A 13,364-nucleotide genomic window follows, 5' to 3' on the forward strand; every position below is an offset into this window, starting at 1 on the left:
GGAATGTTTTCTTCTTCTTCTTCCCTTGAGATTCTTCAAATATGTCTTGCTATCCACCTAAGGGTTCTTTAATCACATCCATCGAAGAAGAGAGAAGGTTGGCTATGTGAAGCAGTGGGGGTGTCGTGCAATCATTTTTTCTGAATTATTTCTACTCCTACAAGGCATGAAAGGAAATCTTTTTTTTTTTTTTTTTTTTGCTTTTTTCTGCTTGTACCTACAAAACTAAAATAGATTGAACTGCAACTAAATATCTTGCTGAAATGAAAATGCGGAATTGAAATGAAAGCAAGAAAGGACTAATCTATTTTGCTCAAATGAAATTGCAGGAATGAAATGCTAGTCTACGCTTGCAGAATTGAAATGCTAATCTACGCTTGCATAATTGACATTACGGAATTGAAATGCTAATCTATGAAAGCGGGAAATGCTAATCTACTTTTGCATAAACGAAATTGCATAATGGAAATGAAATAAACTACTTAGCAGAAGGTTGTAGTGGAAAATAAAATAAAAGCAGCAATCACCAATACTCTGACGCTTCCCTGACAATGGCACCAAAAAGAGTGGTGGGCCCCAGTATTGCAGCAATAATGCTGCAACTCCTGGAACTCCCTTCTTTAATTTATCAACCCAGTAGTTTGTAACAAACTTGGAAGCGATGATGTTGTATGCACAAGTACCAGCTCTTGCCGCAGCTGTCACTTGGTCAGCTGGCACAAGTCCGCTAGGAGCTTAAGCCAACTTCTATGAGCTCTTAGAAGAAGCTTTTTAATTGATGGATGAAAGCTAACTCGAAGGAAGCTAATTTATTTGCGAAAAGAGATTGAAAAACTTAAGGAAAACGCAAACCCTAGCAAACACTAATTCTACCAGCTAGTCCTACTGATGCAAAGGAGAGAATGCAAACTACTGAAAGAGATGCCATTACTTCTATGAAGGTAAAATACATGTGTCTAGACTACCTCTATCTGAAGAAAACATATTTTTGTATTTTTGATTAAGTCGTCAATTTCATCATGCATATGCTTTCACTGTTCTTTGACTGTGCAGGGGTGGATCAAGGAGGAGAAATGCTTGGAAGAAGTCGGGAAGGTTCAGAGAGGGTCGAAGGAGTCCCTAACACCCTTCCAGAGAGTTTCACAAAGTTTGGCTATCAAGAAACCTCATTTGTGAGCTTTTACAGGAAGTCTGCAGGGGTTCTACAGGGTGTTCAGGAATTTCTACAGGATGTTCTGTGATTTTCTATAAGATGTTCAGAAATGGAATTTTAGAGCATGGATGGAGGGAGAAAGGTGGAGGAACGAGTATGGAGGTAAAATAGGGGTGTAGGGGAGTTCAAGACTTGGAGGATGGAGTTGAGGAGTGGTGCAGATGGTGAGATTTGTTCAAGGAGGGATGAAACGATGTTGCACAAGAAGATGAGAATCATGGCAAAGTAAGCGAATGAGGCAAATGTAAGGTAAGGGTTTTAAGTGAAGGATGAAGCAGGTAGGTTGGATGGAGTATGGGCAGATAAAGATGGGTAACAATTACTTTGCAGTGGTTTTTCAAACTGAACAAACAAACACTTATAAAATCAAAGACCTATCTACATTAGCCTATTCTAACCTAGATAACAGCAAAGAAATGGGACAGAAGTTTATTTGCAATGAAATCAGATGAAATAACTATGCAACTAAGCAATCATAAACTTGAGCATTTAAACACAACTAATATCAACATCTGCAAATGAGAATTCCAACACTAATGATTGCATAACAAAGCAAAAACAGTGTTTTTGTTGGCAGCAATGTCACCTTTATCCCAGCTCATGATCCCACTGAGGGAGAGGTGAGATCAGAGGTGCTTGAGGCCTTTTTCCAAGGATCCTTTCTGTTATTAACCTATCAAATCAATCTAAACATGAAAAACTATTTTAATCATCAAAAGCAACTTAAATAACAAAACAAGATTTAAATCTAAATAACAGATTTTATTCTAAGAATGCAGCAAAAACACATAAAAGTAAACAAAGGAGGTACTGGGCACTTGAGATGGGCCCAACCCCAAGAGCTAGAGCCTCCTAAGAGAGATTTAGAGATGGTGCAAAGCTGGATTCATCTTTATTGAGCAAGAAAAGAAGAGTTACATCAAACACTGTCCACAAGGGAAAGCTTGAAAATGTGTTGAAATGCAAAGCTAATCTACTGACTAAAATCAAACTACAAACTAGCTAACTTCTGCCTACAAAGTGACTAACTACTGGCTAACCAAAATGAGGCCCTAAGCCTTCTTATTTATACAAATTGAGGACACCAACAGTCCTCCTAAACTTTAGGGACTCGGCTGCCCAAAACTTGTAGTTAACAGCAGTCCTACTTGACTTGCTTGGTTGCCCTTGTGATAATCGATTTGGTGGCCCTTGAACTCTGAGCTGATGGTGGGGAATTCAAGGTAAGGGCCCATAAATGAAAGGGACACCTTTCTACAAATCCTCTCCCTTGTTCTCCCACGAATTTGGCTGCCAAGTGCTCATTAAAACCTTTGATTTTGTCTCCAAATTGACCAAAAAGACTACACAAAGCACACATTAGACTTGTTGGCATAATGACTAACCCAATTCACTCTATTAGCATAAATATAATAAAAAACATGCAATAAACTAATGAGGATGGTGGATTAAGTCGAATTAGGAGGCTGAATGAGCCCATATAATTATCCATTTTTGGGGCTCATCATCTAGTTCCAACAATGAAGTGGTAGGTGGGGTAACCTTACCCAGACAGGAATAGTTGAAGGAGTATCCTGGGAAGGATCAAAGTCCGACATCCATTTATTTAGATAGAGCCCTTGGGGGCCCATGAAATATGGACCATTTCAGAAGATAAGATCTCTATCTTCTGTTGATTCAAAGACAAACACATAATATCCTCTGCCTACCAGATGACTTCGGATTCCTTCAGAGACAAGGGGCCTCCAGTTTCTCTGGACCCATCCATCAATGGCTTTGGGAGAGGGCCAGAGGCCCGTAAATTGACCAATAAGCCCGCGTTCTGCTAGATTCAGCGCAGTTCGGCACGGGTGTTCCGTAGGAAGTTCTACAGAGGGGATGGATTCGGCTTTCTTAACAAACTTCTGCTAGTTCGAGGTTGCTTTCCTCTTGTCGCAGGAGGCTACCAGTCATTTGAAGGCAGCGATCTCAGGAGGGAGGGGAGGCCGAGGGCCCCCTCTGGCGTCCATGCTGGAGGACTCAAATTTTTACCAGATGAAGAGGCTAACCACGTAGAGCTTTCTCTACTCTCTTTCTGGTTGGCCTCAGCAGTAGGAGGCTGCCGAGGGAGGGTTCTGCAGAAGCCGCGGCGGCTAGGTCAAGGTTGAGCGCGCTCCAGAGCTCTCTCGCCTAGTTGGGTTTTCAATCTCTCTAATATTTTCAGATTTTCCACAACTCGGAGCCTAGCTGCAGAATTTTGGCCTCCACTACAGATCTGAAATTTCACCCCCCCCCCCCCTCCCCACCTCCGCCCCAGCCCCAATAGTTGTTGTTGCCACACGTGTGAACTTCGATCTGCATTTTGACCCTTCCTTTGAACTTCACTTGTTTTTCACTCACTTATGGAGCTTGAGGATGACCTTTGGTGACCTTCACTTGACCTACTTGCCTTATTTTCTCCAAGATCAAACTTGTAGATAGAAACCCTAGATCTGTGCAAAAACCTTTGTCCTCCTTAGCAAGTGCAAGAGAGAAATAACACAAGAAAAGGTTTCCTTCGTCGCCTTCCTTCTTCACTACCTTCTTTTTCCCCCTCCTTTGCTAAATATATGATGACTTTTATTGATGACTACACCAGAATGTTTTGGGTTTATTTATTAAAGAACAAATCTAAAGCTTTTGAAGCATTCAAAAACTTTCATGCATGGATTGAAAATGATGCACAATCTCATATTGGCTCTATTCGTACTTATAATGGAAAATAATATAATTCAAATGAATTTGAAAATTATCTTCGCCAACATGGGATCAAACATCAAATAATCGTGCCTTATAATCCCCAACATAATGGAGTAGCTGAAAGAATGAACTGGACAATCTTAAATATGGTACGTTCAATGATGTTTTTCAAGAATGTTAAACTGATGTTTTGGGTTGATGCAGTTCTATGTGTCGTTTATATGAAGAATAGGCGTCCATCTCATGCTATAAAAAACAAGACTCCATATGAAATGTGCTATGGCCACATTCCTTCGATGAGGCATCTCACGATTTTTGGTTCCACCTATTATGCCTTGATAACTAAGCAACAAAGAAACAAACTCGGTGCAAGGAGTCACAAATGTATCTTCTTGGGGGTAATCAGATACCTCCAAAGCATACTATCTCTATGATGAACTGAATAAGAAGTTTATAATATCTAGAGATGTGATCTTTCTTGAATCTTCCAACACTGATAATGTTGTTGAGCAGCAGCTTGACCGTTTGGATATATTCAAACATGCAAACTCTTTTCAAGAGTTTGATAATGAGATTCCACATGTTGAAGGGGGGATCGCTATACTGGATCAATTTTTGAAATCTTCTTCTGAAACACTCTCTCCCCCACATGAAACTCCAACCATTGATGACACTTTGAGTGATGTCATTGACAGAATTGAGAGACTAAATCTTGATTCAACCCCATCTCATTCAATTGAGCAGCCTGGGCCATCTTAGAAATGTCCTCCAAAATGGCTGACAAAGACACTTGAAATTGTTTGTCCTGATGAGGTTGGAAAGACAGGAACAAGGAGCTCTGCTAGAGAAAATGGAGATGATGTAGATGATCACGATTCAACTGTTGATATGGATGTTTCATATGAATGTGAACTAAATTTGTCTACAGGCTTTCAACCAACTTCCTTCAAAGAAACCACTTCTCGTGATGAATGGAAAGAAGCGATGCAAAAAGAATATGGTGCTTTGATACAAAATGGCACTTGGACGCTAGTTGATCTTCCATTGGGAATCAAACCAATAAGCTGCAAGTGGGTCTTCAAGAACAAGTATAGATCATATGGCTCACTTGACAAACACAAAGCTAGGCTTGTGGCAAAAGGTTTTGCATAGAAGGAAGGGGTCGATTATGAGGAGACTTTTCCCCCACAACAAAATGGGCTACCATCCGGACACTCTTTGCCTTGGCAACTCAGAACGGCTGGAAAGTCCATCAAATGGATGTAAAAATTGATTTCTTGAATGGTGATCTAAAAGATAATGTTTTCATGTCCCAAACAAAAGGATTTTTTATGAAGGGTCAGGAACACAAAGTATGCAAGCTTATTAAATCCTTGTATGGCCTCAAACAAGCATCGCGACCCTAGTACGAGAAAGTGAATGAGCATCTTCTGAAACTCAATTCAATGATCTTGATGATGCAACTTTGTTTGTCAATAAATTGGCAAAACAATTGTATATCTTATGGTGTATGTAGATGATATTTTGATGGCAGGGAACAATGAGAATTACATTGCACCCATAAAGAAAGAACCAAAGAAAGGTTTTGAAATGACAGATTTGGGATATGTTCACTACTATCTTGGTATCGAAGTAACCCAACATCCAAAGTCTATATTCCTTTCTTAGAAGAGGTACATTGGAGACCAGTTGAACAGGATTGGCATGACTAACTACAATCCTTTGACTACTCCAATGGAATAGAACTTAAAGCTCACATCCACCAAAGGAGAATAATTTGAGGATGTAACAAAGTATAGACAACCGTAGGAAGTCTCAATTACCGGACTACTATCGGACCAGACATTTCATTTGTTATTGGAATCCTCTCTAGGTTTATGCAAAATTCTTGTGAGGGTCATTGGTCTGCTGCAAAAAAAGTTCTAAAGCACTTGAATGGAACTCAAGACTTTGGACTCAAGTATACACAAGTGGGTGACTCCAGCTTGATTGGATACTTTGATTCAGATTTTGATGGAGATAAAGAAACTACTTCAGGTTGTGTTATGAGTCTTGGATCAGGAGTTGTCTCTTGGAAGTCACACAAACAATCAGTTCCAGTAGATTCCACAACTAAGGCAGGATATGTGGTAGCAACTAAAGTAACGAAGGAAATTGTGTGGCTCTGTGAAATTCTAGAAGATTTGCAGGAGAAACAAGTGCATTCAAATCCTCTTTTGACTGCCAACACTTTTGCAATAAAGTTGGCCAAGAACCCAAAGTTCCATGATCAAACCAAGCACAACAATACAAAGTATCATCTGATTCAACATCATGTTGAGGCCAAGACAATCCACCTACGACATTGTTCCACAAATGAGAAAATTGCAAACATCTTCACCAAAGTGCTTGGAAGGGAAAAGTTTGAATGATTCAAAATGATGCTTGGAGTCACCGACATCCCTTTAGATTAAGGGGGCGAAAATTGACATCTAATCTTTGGGATTAGGAAAATCTATATAAATAACAAAAATAAAGGAAGTTGGAAGACCAAGAGACATTGGGAGATGAAATCCAATAGTCTCCCTCTCCTTGTATATATTCATATTCTCTCTTAATGCAAAATACAATTACATTCGTAGAGTTACACCTGGTCTGACACTGGTAATTGTAACAACATAGAACATTTAGTTTTATGCAAAGTACTTTCAAGTCCTAGCATAGAACATTCAATTTTCTGCATAGAAATTCCAAGTTTCTGCAAATATTTTTTAAGTTCCTGCATAGAACTTGCAGATTTTAATAGAATGGTGGAGGATACGTGCCAAATTTATAGTTGTTTCTTTGAGTGAAGGGTCATGTCCTTTGGGGCAGGCTGACTTGAAAATTAATGAGGGCGAATTGAAGATGAGCCACAATAAATTATTATTTGCCACAAGCCAACTTGAGAATTTTCCCAACAAGATGACAAGTCGACTTGATGAAGACCAATATATGATTTTTTCCTCTACTTGGAAGAGAAATCGACTTGAAGTTTTCTTGCCCAACATTATTTTGAGGCATTTAATAAATCAATAATAATAATTATTATTTTATACAAATTAAATGTTCTTTGGGGCAAGATGGATTTTCCTTGGGGTAATTGAGTTTCTCTTGGGGAAATTCATCCCATAACTGCCCCAAATTTCAACAAGTTATATAGAAGTGTCTTGAAACAACACATTCACATTGATTAATTAACCCATTGTTGATGCGACTTTTTACACCTTAGTCAACAAAGGGGATGTCACCTAGATTTGTTGTAAATTGTAACTAGGTTCGGTCTTCATAATGACATTTAATTATGATCTTTGTAACTGATGAAAAGAAGAGAATTTTTTTTTTTGTAATGCCTTGCTTGATGAGCAAGAGTTTTTATCTCGTTGGCTCCCATTGAGAGCTTTAGGATTTGTCATTAGAGTCAAAGAGTCAATGTCATGTATGAAGAACCCTTCTTGGGAGATGTAAAATGTATATGAGTCTATAATAACCCTCCAACGACAAACACAAAGTCCTCATCGTGTCTGCTTCAAGTCAAAGCAGCTAACTCATGTCGACTTCTCATTATGGAGACACACCTGTTCATAAGCTCATGTTGGCTTAATATGACGAACATACCACTATAAATAGCAACATCAACCCAGTCCACAGAGACAGAATTTCAGATATCTTTCTCTGAGATTTTCAGGTGATAGAGACAAAATTTTGCATGGACAATGGAAGAGTACAATTCAAATATCTCTGTGATTTCGAGTAGACAGTGGCAGTGATAAGTTCAATGCAATCACAGGAAGGAGAAGGGACTACGAGGTTCTGTTTAGGGATGATCATAGTCAACAATAGTTTGGATCTTTGTCTAAGTTCAGATGGATATTACAGTGATAAGAAAAGGAACAAAAGTTCGGATTACAGTGACAAGGGTTTCTTATGTTCGGTGTTGCACAAGAGAAAGGTCACATGTGTGTGACAAGATCTCATTGTTGTTACAAGGAAGAAGATCTCGGTGGTATCTCAAAGGGTAGAAACTATGGTTTAACAATATGTCTTCAGGATTCAGTGTTATTGTTAGAGAAGTTTGATATCCACAGTAATCACAATTGGGTGTCATCACATATGGAGTGAAATTTGAAGTAGAAGGAACCGAGAAAGAGTGAAGAAGAACATGGAAGAGGACTTGTGTCTTGATTTTGGAGAGGCTACTAGGTCAAGTGTCTTGGTCTTGGTATTCGTCAATTGGAATCTCTATAAGAAGAATTTGTGCGGGTTTTCTTCTCAAAGAGTGAGAGGCTTTGGCCCTAACTCATAGCTTACATTCTATTCTCTTGTCTATTTTATGTTCATGCATTTGTTACTTTTTGGTGAAAAATAGCACTAATAATCTAAGAAGAAGAAGATTCCAATCTAATGAACTAAAAGGTATTCACAATCAGTTACTAATCGAAGAGAAATTACCTAATGCTAATGCCCTAGATTTCTCAAAATGGTATCGGAGATAAGGTGTCAAAGTGAAGAAAAGGGCATGCAAAATCAAAGAGACACTCAAGGATCTAGTTTCAAGAATGACATCAAAACAAGTTGAAGGATATCAAAGCGAAACTTCAAAGATCTACATTGAAGAACAAACCCTAGATCAAAGAAGAAGGTCTACTTTAGAAGAAGTCTTGGGATCATCAATCAAGACTAAAGCCTCATTTCTACTCAAGGAAAATAAATCTACAAATCAAAGCAGCTAGAATTCTACACCAACAAAAGTGTTCGATCCTATAGTCATCATCAAAAGATCACAAAGACCCCCATCAAGTTATCTACAAAGCAAGGTAGCTCGAAGTACTTTAAAGACGAAGATCACACCATCTTGGAGAAAGTCGAAACCCTAGAAGCATTTCTGATTTGCACTCGCTCACTTCCAAAGAAGTCGAAGTATCTTGAAGGTGAGAAGGCATTATCAAAAGCTATAAGGCAAGCTCCTATCATTGCAGCAAAGATCCCCTTCTTATCCTTGAAGGAAATCATCCAAGGAAGCATCAAAACATCCTCATCAATCAACATCAACAAAGGAAGCTAGATCTAAAGGCGTTGACATCATAAAAGAAGTAATCTCCTTTATTGAAGAAGGTCTTTTCATTTGAAAGAAGATCATCCAAAAAGGGCACTAATACATGCTCTTCAACCACCATCAAAGTGGTCAAGTTGAAGATTTCATCTTCACTTGTCAAGTAAGTATCTTTTATTATATAATCAAATTTGGTAAAATGACTTTGTTTTGCAAGGAGATCTATAACTTGGTTGGGTCATTGAAATTCCTTGCATGGAAAAGGAGGATAGACATAGTCCTCAAAGAAAGTGAAGTCATTGAACATATCAATGAAAAGGTCTCCTCTGAATACATGGAAATGGATTCTTATGAAAGGTCCCCTCATATAGCAGTATTAGAGACATCAAAGAGATATATATGATAAGCTGGTAGAACTATTCTTTGAAGATGTGATAAATAAGGTCACATCACTTAGATCTGATCTACACAAATTGAAGGTATCAAAGGATAAAGGGTTATCTTCATAAGATCTCAATTGCAAGATTTGGGATGAAATAATCTTCATACAACTAACTGATGAACAAGGTAACAAATGTCTATGAGGATAAGAAGGCTATCCCATTCAACAACTTGTGGTTTCTATGCAAGATAGAAGAAGACAGGTTGAGGGAAAAAAGTATTCAGACATTTGCCGAAAGAAAAGAAGAACATAGCTAAGATTCAATACTATGAGCATTACAGGAAAGATTGTCCTAAGCTCAAGTAGGGAAATAACAAGGAAGATAGAAAAGAAGTCCATTTCACCGAAGAAGTGGATAAAGCTAAAGGAAGGAAGTCCAAGGAAAAGGAAAATCATTAGAAGTAAGAGCTCGTGACATCACCATAGGAAACATGAAGGATGTCTAATAGTCAACTATGAAGGATATAACTCTTGAGAACCATATTGGAAACTTAAGAAAGGGAAGAAGTCATCCAGGTCAAGTCTCATCATAATCAAGTCAAAAGGAAACAATTGTTGGATAGGGATATACAAGATTCTCTGATGAAATCCTCATCAGATGATTCACCGATCTAGAGTGGAAGCATGTGTTTCATCAGGAACTCCAACATGTGGAATTCATGGGATGATGGTATGATGACATATGAAGTAGATCAAGGGATTGAAGTTATTTTCAATCAAGAAAGTTGTTGAAAGAAGCCTATATGGCCTAAAGGTAAATGAGGTATGTATGCTTGTATTTAATATTAGAAAGTCGTGTTGTATGGTTGCAGGTAACATGGATCACTGTTCGATCTTGAGAAGCATGATCAAAGGAAATGGTTCTCCTCCTATGAAAGGTTGTTGGAAGGCATGGGTCACACTAGATGAACTCAACATAATATGTTATCATATGAAGGATGAGGTAGTTGACTACAATTGAGGAACTCTTATTGTAAGCTCTTGGGAATGAAATGAAATGTGTGAAGAAAGGAAAGAAGAGATCGCGAGATAATACAACCATGGTAAAAGTAATCAACATTCAGAAGACCAAGAAGATTTGACTAGGAAATCTCTCAGAAATATATGAAAACTCTGATAGAAGTTTGAAAAAAGATGGAGACCCTTGACAATGGATATCTTTGGGAGATATGTCAACATGTATGCAAAATACTAACGCTGACTGAAAGATGTCATGATGAAATACCATCACAAAGGTAATTTTTATTTAAGTGTTCATTTCTTATTTTTGAACAAATATCTGGATGGGCTTATGCGGGATTGCCAAAGGGAAGAACTGTGGATGACTTCCAAGAGGACCATATAGAAGGATGTAATATCCTTCCGAAAAATATGGCATGAAGAAGGCGGCATGAAATCAAGCAAGACCAGAAGAAGACTAGTGAATCACTCTCTGATAAAAGGAATAATGACATGACTGACCCATGGATGAAAGTGATGGATGGTCTATGCCCTATGAAGAAGCCACAAAAGATGAAGAATCCTTGAAAAGAAATTTATGACATCGAAGGAAGGAGCTCTTCAAGTAGCTAGTTGAGGAGCTGTTGTAGGTCCCTAATTAAGAGGGAGCCTGAAAACAAGTTTCTTGTTGAAAGAATGACAACAATTTATGTAAATAATGTAGTTATGGGTAAAGTTGGTTTTTTACCGATCAGTCAGTTGTATAACGAGAAGGAGTTATGTAACAAAGTAGCCCATATTAATTGGGATTGCCCGAGAGCTTGTAACCATGGATAATCATCTTTGATTAATAACTTTCCAATCCCTTTCCTTGTGGATGTTTCAATGCTGGACTTCCTTCGGACTTCATCAAATAATAGAGCTCCCACAACTGTATCAAATTCCAAAGATTCACTTGCTCTCAAACTGATAGAAGTTACGAAGTGGTCCCATGGCTCGGGGAGAGAATACAACAGAGTGATAGATTTGTCTTCTTCCTTAAGTTTAACTTCCATATCTGACAATTGAGTGTATTTTAAACATTTAAACGTTCTGCAATTTTTGTACCCTCCATTTGAAGACTGTGCAACATCCTTTTCAGATAAATTCTATTGGTTAAAGATTTGGTCATATACAATGTTTCCAGTTTTCCCCATAAACCTGATGTCGAGGTTTCTTCAAAAATGTTGAAAAGAACTTCATCTGTTAGGCACAACCTGATGGTACTGAGAGCTCATGCATCCAAGTACTCCCAATCCAAATATGTCATGCCAACAGGGTTCTTCTTTACCCCATCTAATGCTTTGTGCAACCCTTGTTGCACCAACAAATCCCTAACTCCTTACAGTATTGTAATATTGTTGAAGAAGTTTGGTCAGGTCAGTCTTGTGATTATTCACATTTAAGGATTTTTGGTTGTGATGCCTATGCTCTTATTTTAAAGAATCAACCTATGCTCTTATTTTAAAGAATCAGCGTTCAAAGTTAGACCCTAAAGCGAAATGTTATGTCTTTTTTGGGTATGACTATGCAGTGAAAGGATAAAGGTTGGGAGATCCTTATTCACAGGAGATAGTCATTAGTAGAGATGTAATGTTGATGAATCTTCTCTTCTAAAATCAGATGTTGAAAAATTTGAATAGGAATAGGTATCACCGAATTAGAAAATTCAGTTGGAGGCTAAACCTTTTTAATAATTCGAAAGGAAGAAGAGACTTCTGAAGAAAAAAGTGAAGAAGATGCAAAGGAAACCGTTGAAGTTCCAGAACCAGTTCAACAACCAGTCACTCTAAAAAGGTGCACAAGGTAAAGAAAAACACCCAAAAGGTATGAAGATTCTGCTTCATCTATTGCATTGATTACTGAAGATGGGGAACCTTCTTGTTATCAAGAAACAGTGGATGATGCAGATAGAAAAAAGTGGAAAAGGGCTATGGATGAAGAAATGGATTCCTTAGCCAAGAACAAAACCTGGGATCTTGTAGAACTTCCTGAAGGGAGAAGTGTTTTCAAATGCAAATGGATCTTCAAATTGAAGAGATACAATAATCGCAATATCGAGAGGTATAAGGTGAGGCTGGTAGCAAAAGGGTATTCTCAGGTTGAAGGTATTGACTTCATGAGATTTTTTCACCAGTCGTAAAACTTGTTTCTATTCGTACTATGTTAGCACTAACTGCATTACTTGATCTTGAGTTAGAACAGTGAGATGTTAAAACAACCTTTCTACAACCAGAAGGTTTTGTACAAGGTCACAACAGAAGATTAGTTTTCAAGCTCAGGAAATCATTGTATGCTTAAGGAAGACTCCCAAACAATGGTACAAGAAGTTTGACTCCTTCATGGCGAGCCAGAACTTTACTAGAAGTGAGTATGATCATTGTGTATACTTTAAGAGTTTCAATGGCATGTTCATTATCTTGATCTTGTATGTTGACGGTATGCTTATTGCAAGCAAAAGCATGGAAGAGATCAATAGGTTAAAGGCTCAGCTCTGTAGGCCGTTTGATAGGAAGGATCTTGGAGCAACAAAACATATCTTGAGCATGGAGATACACAGAGAGGAAAAATGGAAAGCTTTGGTTATCACAACAGAAGTATGTGGAAAGAGTACTTGAAAAGTTTTGTATGAACAATGTGAAACATGTTATATGTGTCTTGTGTACCATATGCAAATGCGACAAACAACTTAATGTATGTGATGGTATCTACAAGGCCTCACATTTCACATGCAGTTGGATTTGTCAGCAGGTTCATGGAAAATCCAGGAGAAGAACACTGACGAGCAGTGAAATGGGTGCTTCGGTATTTGAGAGGCATAAGTGACCATTGCATCATCTTTAACGGTAGTGAAGGATCAGTTTGCGAATATGTGGATTTTGATTATGCAGGTGATTTGGAAAAAAGGAGATCTACTACATGTTATGCCTTTACTCTTCCAA

This window comes from Pinus tabuliformis, chromosome 3_1, assembly GCF_031772625.1.
Source record: "Pinus tabuliformis cultivar Carrire ecotype Pingquan chromosome 3_1, CPIR1, whole genome shotgun sequence".
Lineage (NCBI taxonomy): Eukaryota > Viridiplantae > Streptophyta > Pinopsida > Pinales > Pinaceae > Pinus > Pinus tabuliformis.